We start from the raw sequence: 24,997 nt of genomic DNA on the forward strand, positions 1-24,997 counted from the left end.
AGCGGACGGATAGCGGCACATGCCACAGCTCATATCCCGACAGTCAAGCGAGGTGAGTATCTTGTCATGAAGCGCCTGGGGTTCTCCAGCGGGATGCCGCCTCCATCGACGTCGACGACGACGTACGATGAGGTCTTCAATGGCGACCCCAATGATATGCATGTGTTGCTTGAGTTGTTCCCTCCAGTTGGCGACGTAGGCCCGCGTAAGCGGCGCCGCCGTCCAGCAGCTAGGGCATAGCCCCTTGCTAGCGCCGTAAATTTGGGTCGATCTCTGTCCAATGTAACAATCTAGCTTACAGTACACTAGAGAGGGTCTGAGCTTCCATGTAAATCTTTACTGACCCCTAGGGTGCCCAGAGACGTGTTGTATTGAACTATTTTTCTATCTTAATACAAAGACGCACAAACCTTTTGCGCGATCAAGAAAACCTTCAACCATTATTCAAATAAACTAAAATATCCCCTCAAATATACATCTAAATTAACAATGAAAGGTATTATGAAAATTATTTAAACAACTATACATTATTCCTATACATGTTCGTAATTACCCAGTTCTATTACTATTATTATTAAAAAATAATTTAAATTAAACATACATGTTGTTCCTGTTCCGTCATGCTACTCTGTTTTATTGTAAAGATATTATTAGTATAATTCTTTTATAATGAATGTATGTTTTAAAACAAGGTATTGTCTTCTTCCAAAAAGAAAAAACAAACATCTGATGGTTTTTTTTGAGTGAGACAAACATCTGATGGTTATGTCTAGTGGAAGAGCACATGTTGATAGACTAGTCAACCCCTCCTGATTATCCTAATAAAAAGAAGAGAATATAAGTGATGTTTACTGGGTGGTTATTGATTCCTGATCAGAATTTGGGGCTCTGGGAAACGATGACGAATGACTGTTTCTGTATAAACTGTAATCTGATCGGTCATTTGCTGGTTTACTTGTGACAGTGAACATCACACCAACTCTGAATGAATATAGACGAAGGCCCTTTTAGATTTCAAAATTTTCAATCCCAAAGTGTCCAATCGAATCTTACGGCACATGATGGAGTAATAAATGTAGACGAAAAACAAACTAAGTGCACAGTTGGATGAGAAAATCGGCGAGACGAAACTTCGAATCCATAATTGACCACTAATTGTCAAATACAACGAAAGTGCTACAAAAAAAAAAAAAAAAAATTTTTGCCACTAAACGCACCCCTAAACCACACGTTTACATTGGCCAGCTGTGTGGAAACGGCATTATTGCGACTTTCTCCCCCTTTTGTTGAAAAAAGAGGTTAGTACAAGACAGAAGACGTGCAAATGATCCAGACCATCATGGTCTGTGTCAGCGGACGCCCAACAACGCTGATGTTGGTGTGTGACGTCAGTTTCTTTCTGACAGATGACGTAAGTAACTTAAGCCCTTCGAAAGTCGTTGGACTTTTGGTTCTCCTTTTCTACGGCACTAGCTAATGATGATCTAATCACAATGCGGTCACGGATTGGATCGTGCCGAAGCAAAAGGCCGTACGTGCACACATCAGCACGTGCACGCTTCACGTAGAAGCTACCAACTGAGAAATGTAGAAGCTATACCTACTGAGAAATGTAAATCCAGTTGAAAGTTTGAAACCGTAAATAAAGGCTCCGCAAAATCAACTTAATTTGCACAAATCGTTTATATAGCTCCCTCAAGTTGCTGAAAAAAAGGCCTACCTATATGGCAAAATCGATCTCAAATTCTCAATTATTTGTGTCAACTGCTTTAATTAATTACATGATGGGGCAACCGCTCGGCTCCTCGCAGATGACCATCGGCGGCGGCGGCGGGTGGCGGTAGTAGTGGTAACCTCCGGGATAGCAATGCGGCGGCGGGTGCACGGCCACAGGGCTGCGGCGGCTTGGGCTCCTCCGGCTTCTTCTCTTCGGGCTTCTTGTCCTTCACTTCCTCCACCTGCAGGATCTCGGCGTGTCCAACCTTCCTGCGCAGGCAGCTGACCAGTCTGACCGGGTCGACGCCGTCGCCGACCACCTCCAGCTTCTCCCTGGCATCGCCGGTGATCGCCATCGATATCACCCCTGCACACACGTAGAGCTTTGTTAGCTAACACTGATGACCACCTTTTTGTACTGGACAAAGACAACTGACGCGCACGTACCATCTGCTCTGGCGGCGAGCGTCATGGCTTTGGACCGGCTCCTCTCGCACGGCATGCTCACCTTGATGACGATCTTCTGCTGCAAGCGGCAACCACACGGTGCAGAAGCAAGAGAGCAACGCAAATCAGTTCCAGAGCTCTGAAAATAAAGCTGAAACAGGGGTTTCTGAAATGATCGAAGGAACTGTCCGGCCCCTGCTTACCTTCATTGCCTGCCGGCGGTGATCTCTCCCTGAACCGACGAGAAAATTGGCAAAAAGACTGTCGCGACAGATCTTTGGATCAATCGAGGCGAATTGGGTGGCTGGTTATTGCTAACTGATGGAGCTTTCTTGTGACTTGTGACTGGCCGGCGCCGGGCTCTTATATAGAGTGGGAGGGAGGGAAACGGGGAGCGAACGCTGGTGTCAGTAGCGGGGAACGAATCATCATCAACTGACTGATCGAGACGCGTTCTTGGCGATGGTTAGCGTGTGAGATCCGAGGCGGGCAGATTCTTATCGTCCACTGGCTTGGCCTGTGCGCTTCTCAGAAGGCGCGTTGGCCTGTCCGTGTTTACTAGCTGCAAGTTGAACCTGAACCACACCAGCGAAACACAGCAATACAATACATACTTTCGAGCTAAAAGAAGACTTATACGATCGCAGTACCAGCTTTGACTGGTACGGGTAACTGGAGATCCAAAACTTGACACTTGGGAGCCAGCAACAGCAGTAACCATCTACTGATCAGTGATCTACAAGGTTGCTGACTCTTCTTGTCACCTACTACTCTCTCACCTAAGCACCTCAAGAAAAACTTGGTGATGACGGTCTGCGATACTGACTGGTCCTGGAGACCAGAGTACTGATCAAGGAAAACCGGAGGTTTTGTGGGATTCGAGAAAACAATATAAGGAAAGGGGATTGAGAAAGGGAATCTGCTAGAGCAGTTTTTTTCAACTTATTCCCAGCCCCTATATGACAATTTTTAGAGGAAGGGGATTGTTTTTCGGTGTTGCTCTCCATGTACAGTGAAAAACATTTAGACAGACTAGCACATCAACCCATGCTTGAGGACATCCTAAAATCTTATGTTATCACAAGTATTGAAAGTTTCATGGATAAAGTCTTATGATGATTAATGTGGAGGCTCTGTTGACATCCAATTAGTAATATTAAGATATATGTTGCCATCCTTTTCATTTCACCTATGGTTGTTCAGATTATGTTAACAAAGTTTTGGGCACAAGTTGGCTTTGTAACATCTCCGATCTTAAAACATAATTTGTTTATATTGTCTTTTGGAGGTGATAATGCATGCTTTCTTTTAGCGCGAACATTAGTGACTTTTAATCTCATCTAAATTGGATCCATGCTTTATGCTTCTTTGTAGCGTTGAGTTATAAACTCAACGTTATATTATACTAAATGAAATCAGATTGTGTTACCGATTCAATTGTGGTTGACAGGTTGTATGTGTTGTTACCATCATGAACTATATGCAAACATTACTATTTTATCAATGATATAGGAACTAACTCCTTAACAATTTCACTTTTATTCCTTCTTTATATTGTGAAGGAAATTTTTAAATACCACATATGCGTGCCGTACGTGCATGTATGTATATTATATTACAACTAAAGCTCCAACGATTGATTGCGTATGAGACTATTCTTGCAACAAAATTTTATCTGAGATCCTGTAAGTATTCTCACCTTATTATTCAGAAGAAGTCGTATCCATCACATAGCAAATGGCAACTTGGAACTTGAGAGCTGAGAGGTAATGGATCGAGAACTTAATGAACGCAAAGAGAAGAATGACTGACACCTTTTCGTATATACTTTCGTGTGGGTAGACGCACTCCCTAAGAAACCAAATTGACGATAGTAGCTAGAAAAGATCTTCATGATGAAGACTTCATCATTAGTGGGCTAACCCCTTTTCGTTAACCCTTAGTTGCCTAGAAAATATACAAAGTTAGTTTCAGAAGATGCACACAATTGAACATAGTTGATGCGGTGTAAAACAGTTCGTTCCAAAGCAATCGCAGGCACGTACATTAAGTTCCACTTGTATTATTAATTCAATTATTTGACTAGAGACTAGTCTTAGATTGGCTCATTCTCAGCCTGCTCACTGCAGCTTATTTGGCTGCGGCTGCGGCTGTTTCTAGTATTAGCTACACTACAGTAGACAGTAGCTTCTTTCTTGCAGCCACAGCCTGCGGCTGCAGCCTAAAAAGTTGCAGCGAGCAGTTTTGGCCAGTGGTACAAGCACGAAGTGAAGGATTTCGTATATAGGAAAAAGTTGTCGTAGAGATAAGGATCAGCATGTACATCTGATTCAGGCTTTAGAAATTCAATAATAAGAACTGGTAGGAGCTATATCCTGGTTAGTTAAAATCATTTTAACATTTTTTTATTATAAAACACTCGGAGAAATTCCATGAAAATCTTATTCACACAGAACTGTCTAAGAAAAGTCTTGGAGCTTTCAAAGAGAATAATTTCAAGCGGAAAAAGTATCCTGTAGTAATCAGCTATAAATATACAAAAGATACGGCCCCTGATATTTGGTGGCTAGTTATTTCCGATCAGAATTTGGAGTTTTCGAGAAATAAATTAAAGAGTACCTCTGTATCTGTAGAAAGTCTAGTATGATTGGTCGTTCGTTGGTTTAGTCGTGGACGCACCAACTGTGAGGGCAAAGCAAACCAACACGAATGCAAGAACATTGGCCATCAGAGAAAACGAAATTCAGTGTGAAAGTGCAAATTATTGCTTCATCATGGTACATGTCGCCTTTCGGCGTACGTCAAACACTGATGTTGGCGTGACGTTAATTTCTTTTTGATAGGTGACATTAATTTTCCTTCCAGTTCTCTTAATGCTAATATAGTCACAGATAAGGATGCAAGTGGTATCCAATAGTGTTTTAAGACTTATTAGCTCGTTAAATTGTCCAGTTACACGTGAAAGCAGTTGGAAAATTTGAAACCGTAAAGACGGAAACGGAACCACTGTTTATTTACTTACAGAAATTAGGATTCCCGACATGGCAACATCCATCTTAACCATTCATGTCAGACTGTTTTTACATGATGGCGCAATTGCTTGGTTCCTCGCACTCGCAGATGACCATTGGCGGCGGCGGGTGGTGGGGGGTAGTTGTGGCACGTGTAGCCTAGTGGCTTGTTGCTCAGACTTCGTAGAGCAACGAAGGCAAGGAAAGCAGGCTAACGGCTGAGCGGTGGGAGCACTAGTACACCATCGCTGTGTGGGGGAGCATGGATGTCCCTGGCCGCTGGCCGGTGTGGGAGTCAAGGACAGACGCAGAGCGCAAGGACAGGGAGTCACGATCTTATCCGAGACTGACGAGCAGAGAAGTCGAGTGCGCAGAGACCTATGGGCTTCAGAAAAACACAGAGGCAAGGGGAGCGCCATGGCCCACTATGGCCTCCACGTAGCTCCGCCAGTGCCAGGCAGACCGTGTCGACGCCGTCGCCGACCACCTCCAGCTTGTCCTTGTCGTCGCCGGTGATCTCCACGGAGATCTACGTACACCGTTGCGATTTCACGTGAGCATGCAGAAACACCTTAGGGTAGTAGAATGCGCGCGCGCGTACCATCTGCTCGGGCGGCCAGCGTCAGGGCTTTGGATCGGCTCCTCTCGCACGGCATGCTCACCTTGATCACCATCTTTTGCTGCAACAAGAACAACGGCGGACAAGAAAAAAAAATAAATGTGATCAGCTAGCTAGTGTACGTTCCACAGGTTGGACGACGATGAAATTGACAGAGCTGCACGGTTAATGCTGCTTACCTTCATTGCCTGCAGGTGGTTTAATTTCCGTGTAACCAGTGGTGACAAGTTTAGTGGAAGTAACGTGCTACTGTGCTTGGGTGACTAAAGGAGGAGGTGGCTAAGCTCGCTGCAGGCAGCAGCTATATGCCCACCACCATGCTTTATATGCAACCGGTTCCAAAATACAGGATGTTTTAGCTTTTTTTAATACATTGCTTTAATATGTATTTAGGTGCATAACAAAAGCTAGCTACGTATCTAGAAAAATCAAAATGTCTTATAATTTAGAATGGAGGGTGCATGAATGAACACGGAACGGTGTTTCTGATTTTCTTTGGAAAGTAATTATTTGAGAGATGTGGATGAAAGTGTTTCTGTACGATAAGATAAATTTCATGTAGGATATATATGTATAATTTTGTGCAACAAGTAACTCAAAAGAAGCTACTAGTTTTTTCAGCTTCTAAACCTCTGGTTCGTCACTTTATAAAACCAGCGTATAATCACTTCTATGTATGTAAAGTTCAGTTGGACGTTGAGCCTTTAAGCTGAAGAGTTATGGCAAATAGCTAGGCTCTTCCACTAGCTACCGCCTACTGGTATAGTATATCTGTAGGAGTACGACTGTACGAGGATAAGGACAATCAAGATGGTAGGTTCCGGGTCAGAGTAGAGCAATGTAAGATCATCTGTAATTAATGGAGCAAAGAATGCAACTGGCCACGCTGTTAGATGGTGGGCGCGTGGGCGATGACTTAGACTCAACGGGATCCCCGATCGGGCCACTCCACACGCTGCCTACGCGCTTCTGAGAAATCCTCGGCTCTGTCGTCAGTCAAACACGAGCAAGAGCGTCCATGTTCCAATACCGGTAGTCCAGCACTAGTTTTTTGAGGGGAATAGTCCAGTACTAGTTCAGTGGTAGCAAGGGCGTAACAGTACGGTACCACTGATTCTGTCAGAGTCAGAGCACACAAGTATATATAGAGTACACAAGCAGGCGGCACTGTTTCATTTCAGTGCCCATTGCAATTTGCGAGTGGGTCAAAGGTGATAGACATACATATACCCCTGATGCATGTATGGTTCATAGCCCATGAATATCTGACAAAAAATTAGCACGCCACGGAGCCCATGTTGGAAAACTTGCAACAAGCTGTGAGTGACCTCACGGCTCACGTAGTCTAGGTAGACGCGTGAGTGTGTTCGGACTCAATGAATAAAGATAGTTGGTCACAAATTCTTCAAAAGACCCGACATTCTTTGGGTGCATCTTGTGTGGGAAAAGCTCTACCTCCCTGTTGAGACTTGCGGTCTCAGACGGTGAGGAAGTGGTAGGAGCCTCCTGCCCGATGAGTGCAGTAATCGGGCGGAAGCTTTGGAAGGGTTGGCACGGCAAGTGGGCGTGTAAGGGAGTGACGCGTAATACTGTGGTTTCATTAATACATTCACCAACCTCCTCCCTATTTATAGGGCTCAACTACCGCCTTTGCGGTGTTTACAACAGTGCTCCTCATCTGCTACAGTACATTCTGGGAATATTCCTCTACTTGCTCTTCATCTTGGGGGTAATCTTGCCACGCCGCCATCAGATATTGGGCCTGTGTGACCAACCGGCCCAGCGGACCTCAGGATTCGTTGATGGGCCTTTGGCCCTCCGCCGTCGTTCTCCGCCCTGTCTAGCCCCAGCGTTCAGCGATGAACCGTCGGGCCCCCGCCTGCGGTCTCCGCCTCAGGTACGCCGAAAGCCACCGACCTCCGACGCCCGGTTCAGTCGTGCTCCTGCTCGGGCCTCCGCCCATATGAGCAGAGGTCGAACCGGAGCGCCAGCGCCGTCCATGAGCGCCTTCCTTTGCTTACCTGCACACACATATTAGACGTTGGCATTTGATTAGCCTATCAGTGGGGCGGCCTTCGCCCGGAGCGCCGTCCATGAGCACCGAGGTTGCATGCAGCGTCCTGCGAGCACAGTTTGAGAAACTGTCATCTTTCCAGGGTTAGGGTCTGAAGGCATGGTGGCTGGGCCTTCGCTTAGGTGATCGGTCGGAGACGTCTCTGCGAACTGCTGACCGCGTAGGTCTCCGCTACTCTCGGAGGCCGTGTTACAACAGTTCCTCCCTTTTGAGACCACGGTCCGCCTGAGCGTGTCGTGAGCTCAAAGCGCCTTAAGCGAGGACGTCCGCGGGGGCGGAGACTGCACGTGGTCATGTCTCCGACCGATCCCCGCTGGTTCCCCCCTGGCCCGCTCTGGCGTGGCCGCTGGTCTTGTTAAGGTTGCCGTTGGGCTACAAATCTAGCCATTGTGCAGCTTGCAACTTATACAGGGGTTACCGTTGGGCGGTGGGTGAACTATCCAGAGATGACTGTTGGGCGCCAGGCGCACTATTCGGGGGTGACCGTTGTACGGCGAGAGCCGAACCGCCCGCCCGCGGCCTATATAAGGGCGGTGTTGGTGGCGGGGTCCCCCCCCGCACGAGTCATTCGTTTTCGTTGCAACGCCATAAATCGTTCTCTGCTTTCTTTGCTTTCGCTTGAGCTGCCTTCGCGCGTTCCTTCTTTCCGCTTGCGCCTTCCTCCCAGGTTGCCGCCGCGGTGGCTTTCTTTTCCGCCTTCGCCCATACTCACCGGCCCGCCTTCTTTGGACCCTATCGCCACCTTCTTGGTGTTAGGGCAGGCGGCTGGAGTGCGTGTTTTGAAGAGTGCATGGTTGCCTCCGCCTCTGCGCTGGAATTTGAGAAGCTGGTGGAGGAGGGTTTGGGGAGTGTCTCTGCCTCTGTCGGGGACCTGATCGCTAGCAGATCCTGGAGATATGGCGATTAAGTCATGGGATTTCGGCCCCTCGTCCATTACTGATGAGGCGGTTGCGGAGATGTTGAAGGAATCTTGTTTTCCTTCTTCGAGGGTAAAAATCCCTCCGCCTGGCCAGACTGTTCCGGAACCGGAGGAGGGATATGCGGTGGTGTTTCGGGACTTCTTCACCTGCGGCCTCCGCCTTCCTTACATCCCCTTCCTCCACCGGGTGTTGGAGACCTTCAATGTCTAGCTCCATCATCTGACTCCTACTGCCTTCCTTACGCTCAGCAAATTCTGCTGGGCGTGTGTTTCTTATGGCGCCGAGCTAGATGTGGACACCTTCTGCGCTTACTACAAGCTGCAGAAGCAGCCGAAGAAGAAGAAGGAGATGCGGGAGGGCAAGGAGGCGGAGGTGATCTACCAGTATGGTAGTTGCACCTTCATGTCAAAGAGGAATCAAGGCGTAGATCGCCTGAAGATTTCTTTTTGCCAGAAAGGCAAATGGGACCACGGCTGGCTTGAGGAGTGGTTTTACGTGAAGACCTACGGGGTCCGTAGCACCACCGAGGATGGTACGGAGGTCGCGGAGTATCTGTTGTCCTCAAGAATGGAGGTGATGGCGCCGCATACGCGCGTGGAACCGCCGGAGGCGGTGTCTCCGATGAGGGAGGCTTGTGACCGGGCCTTTGCGTTGGCATGCCGCTACTCCGGGGGCCGCGATCTGGTGGAGGAGATTATGGCCTCCGACTATTGGCCCCTGAGAAGAGACAATTCATCCTTTCGGCTTGAAACGGTGGCGATTCCCGTTTTTGGGCCGGAAGCCGGGATCCCGTTCCCCCGCTTCGGCCAGTATTTGGGGGAGGGGGTGACGGAGGACAGTTTCATCTCCGAGGTTGAGGAAGCCAGTCGTCGGGTTGGTCGGCAGAATTTCCGAGCGTGAGTACACGTCTCGGAGAGCCGTGGCAGGCACCATGCCGTGGCTCAATCGAGTTTTTGAGGAACTCGGGATCGTCTACCAAGAGCGCGAGGTTCCCGCGGAGGTCCTGGCTTCGATTGACAAGAAGAAGAAGAAGGAGGCCTCCGCGAAGAATGTTACGGCGGAGGCCGAGTCCAAGAAGAGGAAGGGCGCCTCTGTTGCTCGAGCGCCTACGAAAAAGAAGAAGAAGAGCGTTGCTCTGGTGATCGCGGCGGCCGCGTCTTCGGCCGGTAGTGCTGGCGTTGCCTCCGCCGGCAGTGAAGACGTTCAGAGCTCCTCCTGTTCGGTTTCAGGCCTTTGGTTTTGTGTTTATTCTATTCCTAATGGAAAAGATTATGAAGATCACTGATGTGTTGTGTCAGACACTCCAAAAGAAGAACATTGATATCTTAAATGCGATGGATTCTGTTTCTACCACAAAAGTGTTGCTTGGTGAGTTACGAAATAATGGCTGGGAACCTCTTCTTGAGGAGGTCAAATTGTTTTGTGGAAATCACGAGATTGATATTCCAGATCTGAGTAAGAAGTATGTTTTCCCCAAATTATTTGAGTACGAAAGCTATATCGTATTTATTCTTTTGTAAAATTGTACTTGTTCATCAATCAATTCATATCTTCCCATTTGTAGGTATGTTGATGTGACTACATCTCGAAACAAGAATGACAACATCACAACCTTTCACCATTACAAAGTAGATGTGTTTAATGTTGCAATTGATCAACAACTAGCAGAGCTAGAAGATCGATTCAGTTCTCAAGCGACAGAGCTTTTGTCCCTTTGTGCTTCTTTGGATCCTAGGCTGGACACATTCAACATAGACAATATATGCACTCTAGTGGAAAAGTATTATCCTGCTGATTTCTCAAGTCAAGAAAGAGCTCAATTGGAGAGTCAGCTGCCACATTTTCAAATTGATGTATGCAACCATCCAGAACTAAAGGAATTATTAAAACTTGCTGATCTAACAAGTGGACTATTTAAAACAGGTAAATATTCATCTTATCCTATGGTGGACAGGTTGTTAAGATTAGTATTAACTCTTCTGGCATCAACTGCAACCACTGAAAGATGCTTTTCAGCTATGAAACTTGCGAAGACACGTCTCAGATGTACAATGGGAGATGGATTTCTACGAGATTGTTTGGTAATTTATATTGAGAAAGAATTGGCTGCATCAATCGGTACTGATGATATTATTACAACCTACGATCTTGCTGCCAGTCGTAGATCCAAATTTAAATTGATAGATATGTAATTTTGTTTACCCTAAGACTTGTGAAACATGGTACTATTATTTGAGATTAAAACCAACTCAGTTCAACTTTGCTTTGCCCATTGCCACCCCTGTACTCAAATCCTGGCTCTGCCCATGGTTGGAGGGCGCGCCGCCGGGGATGGGGAAGCGCGTGGTGAGGGACGAGTCTGGGTAGGGCGAGGCACGGCGTGGCGCAAGCGAAGCGGACGCGTGACTGCGTGAGGACCTTTGCAAACGGGAGGACTAGGGAGAAAGATAACAGGTTTCGGGTTTCTATTTCGCGGACCCGTCAGAGTGGCGGACCCGTCAATGAACCCAGACAGCTGCACGAATCTCCAAACACATCAAACAGTCTAGAATCTGACAGATAAAAGACAACAAAATCTGTCAACAGATAAATAGCAAAATTCTTATTATAATTACAAGATCATAATGCCATACAGAATTTTTTTTAATACATAGGGTGCAACCATAAATCTTGATTTTTCTAATGCATAATTGAAACTGTCTCAAACTCAGAATACATACGTATGTCAGTAACATAATAACATAGATCATAAGGCAATTTTCTTTTTAATACAAGAGAGTAAATTAGATGGATGCATTTTTCATCTTCACCACTGCATCTTGAGCACACCAAAACTAAGATAACTGAAGTTTGCATCTAACTTAATAGATCGATAACATCTGCAGAATTCAGAAAACAGTTTGCATCAGCATTAAGAAGACAACAAGAAACAACACAAAATTTTATATATCTCTGTCTCAACGTTAAGCATGTACCGTTGCATTCAAGGAAACAAATGGAGAAATATAGGGAGATTGGCCACCTGTAGGGGCATAACCCTAGGCACGAATGGCTTTCAAGCTGCTCCATTGAAGTCCATCTCTGCATCTTTTGCGAGTGCTCCATCAAGCTGGTTCCGTTTTGCTCTAAGACACGTCATGCTCCAAGCAATATATTTAATTCTGGTGATTGCAAAAATATGGGAACACTATTTTAACCAGTAAGAAAAGATTTGAACTTGGTCTAAAAGAAGGACGGCAAAATGAAATAACAGACCCTTCCTAACAGAATACAATTTACCATGAGAGTTGCATCTAACCGTGCCAATCATACACAGAGGAGGGAGGGAGAGAGAGAGCATTATTTGAAAGGTTCCATTTAGCCAATACGTTGCCCGAGAGTGTTGCATTTAGACAAGGTTACATCAAAGTGAGCTGCCAGTATGTGTTCATGCTATTAGTAAGCTACTCTCCATAGCGACATCCCAAATTAGTTTGAACATAGGTGCTGTTCTATTTGCAGCCATTATCTTCCTATCTGCAGTTCTATTCATATAAATGTATCTAGAACACAAACTTGTATGCACTAAACTGTATTATTGTTCGTTTGTGATTAGTAAGAAACCTTGTCAGGATAAATGCTCGGTTGTTATGCTAATTGAATGATCTCAGAACACACGAGAGAAAATGTGCATAAACCACATGTTTCACAAAATAATCACCAATTTAAAGCAGATTTAGTTTTTTACATATCTTAAACCGACTGAAATTAACCTAATGGTCTACAACTCTCCATATTTCCTACAATTTTTTCTCAGTGTAAAGTCCAAGACAGCTGCCAAATTCTCATGGAATTTTTTCTTTGCATCCCTAGTGATAGAGAAAAGATCATAAGTTTTAATCACAATTTTTACATGGCCATTAATGTAACTCGAGAGAAATTTCAGTTATCTTATCTACTACTGGTATGAACCAGTAGCCATAGATTATAGGAAACAAGATACAGGTGCAACAGAGTTTATGTTTAGCACATGTTACGTAGGCAAGTTCAGTAGATATATTTTAATGAAAAACAATAGTACATCTAAATCAGTAAGAAGGGCCTACTTTATGGAAATATCAGGATAGAGACTACCTGCAGAGACTGAAGGACTTTCACTATAGCCCATCGGCAATTGGGCACTGTGATCTCCAGTAAATGAATACGTCCCAGTTCATCCCTGGCAGATAAGCCATAATTTCAGACAATAGAATAGAATAAAAAAGATGCCCAAAGAAACCGTTACTACACTTGTGGTTAAGGTCAAATTCTTCTTCTGGCTTGCCCTTCATGGACTGTGGACAGCTGAGCGCCGCAAGCGTCACGGCCTTCAGCAAGAAGCGATCTGTGTGCTCTGTGATCAGCAGGGCGAGACCACCGACCACTTGTTGGCCTCCTGCGTTTCACTCGTGAGGTTTGGCACCGACTGTCTAGGGTGGGGCTGCAGCACTTGGTGCCGCTTGATGATTCTTGTCTATCAGAGTGGTGGCAGAACACGAGAACAGCCATTCCGAAGCCCTTCAAGCATAGCTTCGACTCGCTTGTGTTGCTTGTCTCTTGGAAGGTCTGGAAGGAACGCAATCGGAGAACATTCGACAGCATCACGAGGACGCCGGCACAGCTGTTCACGTTTATTCTGGAGGAGGCGGACCCTTGGATCGCCGCGGGCTTTCGCTGCCTCGCGTCGCTCTGCGGTCTGCCTTCTCTCTTTCTTTAGTCGCACAACTAATTTCCTCAGTTAGTATACCTTCTTAGCGCCACCGTTGTAGCTGGTGATTCGTGTAAGTGTTCCTCCGGGTTGCTGTCTTTGGCATCTTGCAATGGCTAGCACCGGCCGTACTTTGTATCCAATTCCTCCTTAATGAAGCACGTGCCAATGCACACTTTCGAAAAAGAAAAAAAAATATTCATATGCATCACAATATTCAGGCAGGTCTCTGAAACAACCTTTTCGAACAATTATCAAACTGACAAACTTCAGTATCCTGCGCTAGCCTTGCTCAACAGCGGTAACTTTTTCTCCAGACAATTGTACAATATAATAAACAGGTTAATGTGGATTGGCAGAACACAAGAGAAATCGTCTCGTCGGAGACATCCGATAAAAACACAAGAGAAATCCTTACACAACGCTAAATGCATTACAATTACATCATGTAAACGACAATAATATGAAATATAGATACCCAAGTTTCCTAAAAAAAAAATACAGATACCCAAGAGACTGAATTTTGAAACCGGAACTAACTTGCTCAACTAATTTTCTGATCGTGATCTTGAGGACACAGGTTCTGCATAAAAACGTCCGGCCGCCGGGTTCCCCGTGCGCGAGGTTGTCCGTTCCGGCAACACAGCGAGGAAGCGCGGAAGTTGTCGTGGGCAGGGAGCGAGGAGCGACACAGCGAGGAAGGGCGGCGGTTGGCGGTGTCGCGAGTCATGGATACGCGGAGTCTTGGACGCGGATACGTGCGGGCGGGTAAGAAAGATCTCCAGTGTAAAAACTTCGGCCGGAGGCGCTCGTTTGTTGAGGGAGACACGCGTTTCATATGTCAGGATGTCACGCAACGCTTTGAGCCCACAGCTAACTAATTAATCAAATGTGTTAGATGTACATCCAAGGGAGGAGATCTAAGGTGGGCAAGATGATTTTGGGTGAGAGCTTATTTCTAATTCCTTCGCTCCTCTATAGTATAGATATAGATAGACTAGATTTATAAGAAATAATAACATTTTATATATACATAAATAAGTTAATTATGAAAATATATTATATATATCATGATTATTATTCCAATGATACTTACGATTAGAAGCAAGATTTTCAGGCATGCTTGGTTCCTTTTCTAGCCTTGTCCGGGTTCACTAGCCTTGCCTTGCCTAGCCAAGAGAGTCATTTTGGCTCTCCCTTGCTGGCAAGGAAATCCTTGCTCGCACAGATCCCGAAACAGCCTAGCAAGGAATCCAAACAAGCAGTTTTACTGGATTCCTAGCTTGGTAAGGTTACACAGTACCAAGTAACGGACCCAAACATGCCCATTCCTTTTTTTTAGACTGAAGGAGTATATAGCATAAATTGAGATCAGAAAAAAGCTTCTAAATATAAATCCAAAAACATTATTTTCATATAACAAAACTTATATTTTTTTTAGAAAGGCGGCAAGAGATTTGCCGTATTTTTATTAGACGACGAAAAAGAAAGAAAAAAACAGGTTTACAAAATTACAAGAACACAAATCGAGCCGAAGCTCAACGCAATAACAACAACGACTGAAGCGACGTAGAAACAAAGAGGAGCCTATCAGTCCAGACCCTACAAACCAAACCAAACCAACTCTAGAAACACCACCAACACAGTAACTCTTGTTGTGTTCCGGCATGAGGTGTATTTGCCAACTGGTATTGCATCAGGTCTTCCTTGCAAAGCATCGCCACTTGATCAACCTGCATGAACATGTTCTGAAAGGTTTTTCTATTGCGCTCCTTCCATATGTTCCACCAAAAGTAGATGACAATTCCATCAAACTTCCTTCGTCGATCTTTGTCAATTTTTGCTCGACACTTACGCTAGTAAGTATACAGGGATCCTGTCATACCTACAGTGTCAATCACCGAAAGGCCTAGCCATTGCTTCATGATTGTCTAGACTTGTTTTGTGAAGACGCAGTCCTTGCAAAAATGTGTCGGTGTTTCTGGATCAACACCACAAAGCTTGCATATTGGATCGTTCGGCCAGTTTCGTTTTGACAAATTGTTTGCGGTTAAGATTTTTTTGTGCAACAACGTCCAAGCAAAAAATCTACATTTCAGCTCTGTTTTTGCTTTCCAAATCGGAAGGAGTTTTAGCTTGCTAAATGAGCCTATGAATTGAATGCCATAAGCGCTTTTGGTTGTATACTCCCCTTCAGCAGTCCAGCACCAGTGAATGCTATCATCCACATTGTCGTGCAACTGGATTTGGTGCACTTCTTCCCACAGACTGACATATTCCCTTATTTCCTGTGGTGTGACTAACGGGGTGACGTGTGATATCCATCTGTTGTTTTCCTACGCTTTTTGCACCGTTATATTTTTTTCTTCTGGATTTCTTGAACAACATTGGTGCAGTGGCTTTCGGTGTTCACCCGTCAATCTATGATTGTAACAACCCAAAAATCCACACACTAAAAATCACAACTACAAAATTTTTGCTGTTACCCCATGCAATGTTGAGTGACATCTGTAGGAGCCAACCCTAGGTGTTGCATTAGTTGTAAACCAACTAAACAATTTCATGAGCATGGCATGCCATCTGTTAGTTATGTTTGTTTAAATACTGACAAATAAAACATAGCATACATTGTTAACTCAAATGGTGATTTGGATTTTCATTTGTTTTAAGTAATGCCTAACAACTCCTTTAAAGAAATAAACCATAAAGTAATTATTAATCAAACCAAAGAATAAATGCTTAAAGAGGAAACTATTTCCATTTTTTGTATAACAAAACTACACTTATTTTTGTTATACAAAATAGCTAAATAAATTCCTAATATATATAAAAGAATGTTGTGGGCCTCATACCTAAAACTCCAATGAATAAGGTACACCAATTTTGAATTCAAATTCCAAAATCAAATTTGAAATTAAACAAAAAGAGAAGAAAAATAAAAACAGAAAAGGGAAAGAAAAGAAGAAGGCCCGCAGGTGGCTCGGCCTGCTCGGCCCGCTAGCGCGCAGCAGCAGCCAGCCAGCCCAGCTTGCGCGCGCAGCAGCAGGCCGGCCCAACTCGCGCGGCCAGTCCAGCAAGCCAGCCAGCGCGCTGCTCATGCCCGCGCGCCTCCTCGCCTCGCTTGCTGCCACTGCCACCGGACCCCACGCGCCAGCGCGCCAGCACGCCAGCACGCCATCACCCGACGGAAGCCGCTGCCAAGCGGGGCCCAGGTGTCATCACCCACCTCGGTCCCCCCTGCTTTTCCCGACTGCAGAGCAGAGACGGGAGCGGGAGCTCCACGCAACCCGCCTCGGCCGCATGATCGCGCCATCAACCGATCGGACGCGCTCAAGGATGCCAGCCGGACCGACCAAGTCTGACAGAAGTCACGCCCGCGGCGTGACCCTGCCCCCCCCCCTTACGCGCGCCTGCCATGGCCATGGCTGAGCCGTGACCTTGTCGCCTCCCTGTCCCCCGCCTTGCTGACCAAGGAACGCGAAAACGGTTTCGCCATCGCACCCGTGGTCGCGTCGCGACCCCGTAGCCTAGCCTCGATGCGATCATAGCCCTCCGCGCGCCCCTTTGGCCATCCCCAGCCGCTCGCTCCATGCCTGGCCGAGCTTCGGCTATAAAAGCCCCGGCCCCGGTTGCCCAAGTGCGCCCCCGTGCCCCGCCGCCACCTGGTGGCCATCCGCCGCACACCCAAGCCAAGAGAGAGAGGGGATAGAGGAAGAAGAAGGAACGAGAGAGGAGCAAGGAGAGGAGGATCGGAGCCACCCGCGTGCTGCCGAAGTCGTCGGAGCCGAAGACGACGCCGTCGTCATCATCACTGTTGCGGGTCGGCACTGCACTGCTTCCGTCTACACGGCCATGACCCTCCACTGCACCGCCATCCTTTCGCCTTCGACACCGGCGGTGAGTCCCTCACTGCTGAGACTCCTCCTAGCCCCATGGATGCCGTAGCAAAGCACGCACACGCCGCGCTCACGACGCCGCCATCATGGCGCGGCCACCACTTGCGCATCCCGGCCACCTCGCGCGGACCAGGATGTAGCCGTAGCACCACCACGATGACCGAAGGGTAGCCCTCGTAGACCAAGACCCCGTTAGCCGGCCACAGCGCCCTGGCCATGAGCACCGGACCTCGGCCTGGAGCTCTGTCGTGCACCACCACCGCTCGCGGACTCTGCCATGCCTTTTGGTCATCGTCGTCACTTCACCCTGTCGCCCGCTAGCCGTCTGAACGGGAACGGGGCACTAGGACCCCTAGAACAGCCCCTATCTTCCCCGCCGGCGGGCACCGCCACGACCAAGCCACCGACCACCGTGGCCAACGCCCTGGAAAGCCCTGGCCACCACCTAGACCCCACCACCGTGTTCGCCGAGGCCTGGTGAAGCTTTTCCCCACCTTAATTGGACGCCAACGCCACCGTAAGAGCTCGCCGGTGAGGTACGCCACCGATGGGAATGCGCCTGGGGATGGAAGCAGAGGGCTCCCCGCGCCGGCCGCACGCGCCTGCACTCGGTGCACATAGGCTAAGCCAAAGGGAAGGAGGGTGGACTCGGTCCACTGAAGACCCAGCCAACGGTCCATGGACCGTGAACACGAGTCCACCATGAGCCACGCGGTGTGGGCCGAACCGTGGAGGCCCTCGAACCACGATGTGGCAACGCCACAGCATGCCACGTGTCCGGGCCGGCTCGGCCCAAATCCAGCCCCGTCCAGGCCCACCAAAGCCCAGTTCAGACCTGGTCCGTGTTGACCAGTTGACCGGTCAACGTTGATGGTTGACCTGGCCCCACATGTCAGCGACACAGAGACTCCTGACCCACTTGTCAGTAAGTGACGTCATGTCCGACATCATGACGACGTCACGCGGGTCCCATCTGTTAGTAACAATACAGCCGAGGTGACATCATGCTGATGTCATGATGACGTCAGCTGCTGACGTCAGCAGCTCTAGCCCCACCTGTCAGTGACCATGACCCGTTGACCGTTGACTCGCCCGTTGACTTGATGTTGACTTTGACCGGACCCACAAGTCAATGACCCAAGGGACCCTAGCCCCACTTGTCAGAACGGATGACATTGATGACATCATGCTGACGTCAGTAGAACCCCACCTGTCAGCTCAGAATCGAGATGATGACATCATGCTGATGTCACGCTGGCATCAGCATGCCACGTGGACCAGTCACAGCGTGACACGTGTCAGCCTAGGATTAATTCAGTCTTTTCCATTTTCAGAAATGATTAAAACTTCGGAAATTCATAACTAATTCATATGACCTCAAAAAAATACGAAACCAGGACCAAAATTCATCTAAAATCGAGCTTTACGCAATGAACCCATGTTTGAGTGCATTTGACTCTTTTGAATTTTCATTGCTTCTTTGTGCTATTCTATAGACGTCGCTAACGCGACTATAATTCGATCGTATGTAGACTCGGAGGATAATCAGATAGACGAGGATCGTGAGTACCGTGAGGAGTACGGAGATGACTACACTGAAGGTGCCACATCCCACCCAATCTTGTAGCACCTATTACGCATGGCTAATATAGAACTGCTATTGCTTTACTTACTGTTATAATCATACAATGATAGGACTTACATGGTAATATGCTTACTTGATGGCCTTTACCTTGACGCAACCTTACCCCTGCATACCCTGCTATTAGGCTAGGCACACGCTTACTGCTATATTTCATTGCTTACACTTCTACTACGCTTATACTACATTAAGACGTGGTGGAAACTGGTGTTATCTAGGACTATGGGGAAGTGCTGCTGTGTGTGACTTGGGTGTGTGGAGGGTGAGGGTTGTGTCGACCAAGTTAGAGTAAACGACTGAGCCTAGGGGCAAGTCTTGCCATGGGGTGCTACCTGAGCATCCCCTGGAATGGATACCTGTGGTGGGTAAATGGTATATGAGGTGGTCCTGGGTGTGAACCTGTGATGGGAGGAGCCCGGGGTGGAGGTGCTGTGGTGGCACGATAAATAGAAAACCCTGACGAGGACATTCTGGCTTGGTCATCCATAAGGACTTACTAGTACTCAGATTCACCGGAAAACCCTTACGTACCACTCGCCCTATATGGTGCGGGACTGGCCGGACTACTTGGTAGGATATTGTCCACTACTGCTAGGATTGATAGCGGACAGTGTAAGGAGGTACGGGGCGCTGGAGGATTCCCCCACACCCTTCCGAGACTTCATGGAGACCTTGTGGACCCGACTCATGACTTACAGTTTCAGCCACCCCAGACTAGACTTGGGGTGTACCAGGGCTGAATGGTAGAAGTGGCATTATCCTAGGCTAGCAAGCGGTCCGGAATCAACCCAGTTGACGACGGTTCAGCGAGGAAGGCGGATCTTGTGGTTATGTATGACCTCTGCAGAGTGTATGGTTGATCGATCGATACATGTGCCGACTTGTCGGCTATGGACCTTTTCTGGGTTTCGCTTAAACTAGATAGTGAGATGAGTCCTTCTCTTCTTCCCCCGTGAGAGAGTGTCAGATGTAGCCGGGGGCTACGGGCCTTGAGATAGTGCCGAGAGGGAGTTGGCCTGTCGACTGAGCGATGGTATGGTGATGGTGTGGATGGTGCTGGCTCTAGAAAGGGAATGGGGTGGAATGTGTGTGGGGATGATGTTAAAACTTGACCAACTATTATTATATACTTGACATGCTAAAACATAGGAAACCCCAGCCTTATAGGTTCCTTTTGATTATATCCAACTTGCATCCAATTTCCACAAAGCAATGCTCATAGGGTGGGAGTGGCCAGTACAAATCGTACTGATAAATTTTGGCACACAGGTTCCGCTGAGGAGCATAGCTCCGAGGAGTTTGACGGTTGAAGGGTTCATTCCTACGCTTGAGTTTGACGATCTTATCTTCAAGCTGTTCTGAATGAATGCTACTTTGATTCCGCCAATACGGCGATGTAATAAATTATGTAAATCCGCACTATTTGTACTCTGATATTATCGCTATATGGATGTGGTATTCGACTGGAAATTTGGGTAATATGATCTACAACGATCTTATTACACTTTCGACTCTGTGGATTTCCCTTCGTGGAAATCAGGTCGTTTCAATGATGACGTCCAGAACTTGGCCATCTTCCCATCTCCTAATGTCACCACTGTCGATGCCACAAAGAGCTCCCTGTCTCGGCCATCCACCGGTAGATCAAGTTTGTTCCACGCTCTATCCTGGTGTTTCCATTGGTACCGTAACCAACATAGTCTTAAAGCTCTTGAGAAGCGTTTGAGGTCCAGAACCCCTAAACCTCCTTTGTCCTTCGGTCTGCACGTCGTCGGCCAATTGATGATGGAATGTCCACCATAAACCTTATCTGGGGTCTCGCACCTCCACAGGAAGCTTCTCCTCAATCGGTCAATCCTCCTAATTAACCACTTATGTTAAGGGAAAGCGGTCAAGTGATAAATCGGTCAAGATGAAAGCACCGTTTTTACTAGTGTCTCTCTCCCAGCTGTGGATAAGAACCTGCCTTTCTAGCCTGGTAGTCTTGCCCCTATTTTGTCAATCAAAGGCTGTACCTCTACCTTACGCAGTTTCCGAACGTGTAGTGGGAGAGTAACAAACTTATATCATGTGAGGGTATCTGTTCATTGAAATTACAATGTTTGGCTCTTAAATCCGCGCCCTCTCTACTCACCATGTGCGCACATACAAGCACACCGCGTTCAACCTACCACGGATTCATGATAAGTTGGGCACCTTTGCTTTTCTTGCTCATTGTATGTTTGCCTAGAAAGAGAATCAAATTGGCTTATCGAAGCAAATGAGAATTACTTTCACAGCGCAGGTAGCAAAGCATCAAACACCTTATATATTGTTCAAACTTCTTGTCTGTCTAGTAAGGCTAGGCAAGCTACGGAAGGTAACCTTCCTCTTCCCGTTGCTATTTCCGCGGAGCTTCACAGGAAACAAATATCTAGGTGTACTCTCCTTTCTGCAGGCACTTGGCTCATGAGTCATGACGTGCGTCTCTTTGTTGGTGCGATCGGTTTTAAAAAGCTGATAAACATGATCTTCTTAGTGGATAACACTGACGTCCAGTATCTACAGAGTCTGAACGAGCATAAAGATGCTTAATTTTAAGATTGCGATCGATGTAAACGCACGAGTCAATTGATCGGTCTCACTCCGATAAATGTTCGTTTAGAAGTAATCCATTCTAATTGCATTATTACCACCTGATGCATCTATGGTACAGGTACTTGCACATGATAAAACATATAGAAAGATGCTGGCGCGCGCGTCATTTTCAGAGGTGACATCTCTAGTTTCGTTTACTTGTCAAGCACTGCATTCTTTTGTGACGAAAGACTTGCCACTTGCTATTAGTTTTTGTCCACCGTGGACCTTTTTCTGAGTCTTCTTGCCGTCACCAACCCTCACATCAGCACTTTCAGCAAATACTGACTGGTTCTCTGAAAGTCTGAAGACGAATGGTGAGGGTGACAAAGGAAAACTACTACTAGACGGCTTCAGTTTGTGCAGACTGCAACACGACTGACGATTATATGTTGAACTGCTTTACATTTTAGCTTGGTCATATGTTGCCTGGTGGAGTGTATACATTGATGTAAAAGGCTAGAACGCTGTCCTCTACCTAAAGAGTCGTTTATATATTGCCTAATGACATCTGTTCTGTACAGAGATAGAAATTGGTTTGTGTACAAAGCGAGAAAGGGGGATAGTTATGGATGAATTATGTTTCTTTAGCTAACCGTTCCATTCATCAAATCTTCAGGATTTACCTCCAGAATACAGACAAGTTCCTTTAGCTAACCTACCAGAATATCGTTGAAAATCCGGGGTACAGTTGGTGACTGTCTGGGAATACAATTAATGGCTGAGTGTCTGGTTCTGAAAACCAATACTGATCAGGCCAAAACAGAACTGTTTCAATTTGCGAAGGTTGGTATAAGACTGACAGATAGATGGGCATATTTGGTTGTTTCTAGTAACATTTTGTTGGAAAAATTGGTTAAGCCTGAAGACCCATATGAAGTGCAGAAAATGTTTCATTTCCTGAAGAATTTGAACTGCGATATTATGTATTTGACGGAAATGAAAAAGGAATGAGTTTGGCGAGGAAAAAAGATGAAAAGAAGGATCAACGATGTGTTTCCTTTTACGAAACACACTCATGCGCACTGTACTCCTATGAACTATGCTGGGTGTATGGATTTCTTCATATTTTAAATAAATAAAGCTGCAAGTAGCAGTACAAAAAGAGGAAGAGCTAGAACTGAAGAAAGGAATTAGGATAAAAAAAAGTAAGGAAAAAATGCTATCCTTTTTCAAGATTACAACCAGTTTTGGATCCATAGATTGAAATTTTCTGAGCCACTTTCTTTGACTCTCAACGAAGTTAAGGCCATTTCTTTGTTGAAGGCATCCTTACTGTCTTGAATGTTTGGCCAATTCCTTTGAAGATCATGTTATTTCTAGCACCCCAGATTTCTTCATTTCGTTTTTCCTTATGCCAGATCTCTCTTGGTGGATTTTAAAAGGTGATTTTGAGACTTAGCTGCTCCACTGATCAAATCTTCAGGGTTTAATTACATCCAGAACATAAAGACTTTCTTTAGGCCTCGTTCGGTTACGGGAGATTCATTCCCAGCCGAGCGGCATCTTCGTAAGGCCCTGTTCGGTTCCCGGAGAACGACGTCCGGGAAACATTCCGGCCAGGAATGTCCGTTTAATTTGTACGTAGCAGATTTGACCGGGAATCATTCTGGGGCGGAAACGACTCAACCGAACGAGCCCTAAATCTGTATAGGACCGGATCTGTTCCAGGCACGGAACGGCCGGTTCCGTAACAACCGAACGACGCCTTAGGGAATCAGCCAGAATTTTCGGTGTCCAAGTCGAATAAAATCCGGTGGAACCTTTTGTCTAAAATTTTTTGAAAAATAAAATCCGGTGGAACCTTTCTTGCATTCGTCAGTCTCCTGGTTCGGGCCCCCAGCAAACCAGCACAGCAGTGTGCTCGCCCTTGGTGGGCGGCTCGCCGAGCCGCAGAGCTCAGCACCGTGCAGGCTTGGCCGCTCACCCTCCCTGCTGCGCGTGCTGACCAGCAGCCGAGCAGAGCACCTGAGCGCTCGCCCATCCCTCTGCTCTCGTTTCGTTCTCGCGGACAGTCCGCTCCAGAAGGCTCAGACAGTCCGCGACTTCAGTTTTGATACGAAGCAGAAACTTATCTTCTGTGTCGTGTTTGGAGATTTTGCCTGCGGACTCCTTCCAGACAGTCCGGGACTGCTACTACAGACAGTTCGAGTCTGGAAATTTGAGGCTCCCATTCACCCTCCCTAAGTTTTGCAAGAAATTTGAGGCTCCAATTTATCATCTCTCTGGTCACCGTTTTCGGTTCTTCAATTGGTATCGGAGCCGGTTAAAAATCATTCCACCTTAATTGGGCCATGCTCCACGAAGGCGACATGAAGCGCTATTTCGGTAAACCGCCGTTCTTCGATGGAACAAACTACCCCTATTGGAAAATTCGCATGTCGGTGCATCTTCATGGGATTGATTGAAAAGTTTGGGAGATTTGTGAGAATGCTAATTACGTTGTGTTTGATGCTCGTAACACTCTGGATCAAATTGATCAACACAACACAAATAGCAAGGCTCGCAGTGTTATCTTTTCGAGTCTTTCGCTTTCTGAATTTGAGTCTCCGATTATACAACCGCTCGAGAGATCTGGGTGAGGCTTCAGAGCTATCACGAGAGAACCGCACAGATTAAAACCAGACTCTTTGAGACGTACAAACGGGAGTATGAGAACTTCTCTTAGTTGGATGGAGAGTCTATCGATGCCATATTCTCTCGCTTTCTGACGATTGTGAACAAGATGCGGGCAAACAAGCCGCATCCACCTTATGATGATCATGAGAGGGCACTCAAGTTACTATATGCCCTAGATCGAAAGGTTTGGGATGTGAAGGTGTCCGTTATCATTGAGTCCGCGAAATACGACACCCTCACCATAGATGAGCTTTTCAGCAAGCTCAAGTCCATCGAGATTGATTACCTGACCCAAGCCAAGATCAAGAATCCCTCTGCACCGACTATGGCTTTGGTCTCAGGTAACGACTCAAGTTTTTCAGCTAACCCTTCACAGATGTCGTTTGCGTTGTCTTCTTTGGTGTCTGTCATAGAGGACCAGTTGAAGGCCCTTGGGGACGACGAGCTGGCATCGGTCATCAGTCGGTTCACGCGGTTTCACAACAACCGCTTGAATCGTCGGCGTGGTGGTGGTCCGAAGGAAGGATGCTATGGCTGTGGAGACCCCACCCACTTCGTCGTCCACTGCCCCAAGAAGAACAAGCACTCCTCCGACAAGTACGACTCTAGCAACCGCATGGACAAGCACGAGTACACCTCCGACAAGCACAAGTCGAAGGGAGGATTCAACAAGGAGGCGCTCAAGAAGATGTACCTCAAGAAGGCCAAGGC

The 24,997-nt window shown here is 46.8% G+C and overlaps 1 pseudogene; it reads right to left on the minus strand.

Moving 5' to 3' along the window:
* Positions 1 to 1,723: 1,723 nt before the first annotated feature.
* Positions 1,724 to 2,593, minus strand: LOC136498478 (heavy metal-associated isoprenylated plant protein 16-like; annotated as a pseudogene).
* Positions 2,594 to 24,997: the final 22,404 nt, after the last annotated feature.

This window comes from Miscanthus floridulus, chromosome 12, assembly GCF_019320115.1.
Source record: "Miscanthus floridulus cultivar M001 chromosome 12, ASM1932011v1, whole genome shotgun sequence".
NCBI lineage: Eukaryota > Viridiplantae > Streptophyta > Magnoliopsida > Poales > Poaceae > Miscanthus > Miscanthus floridulus.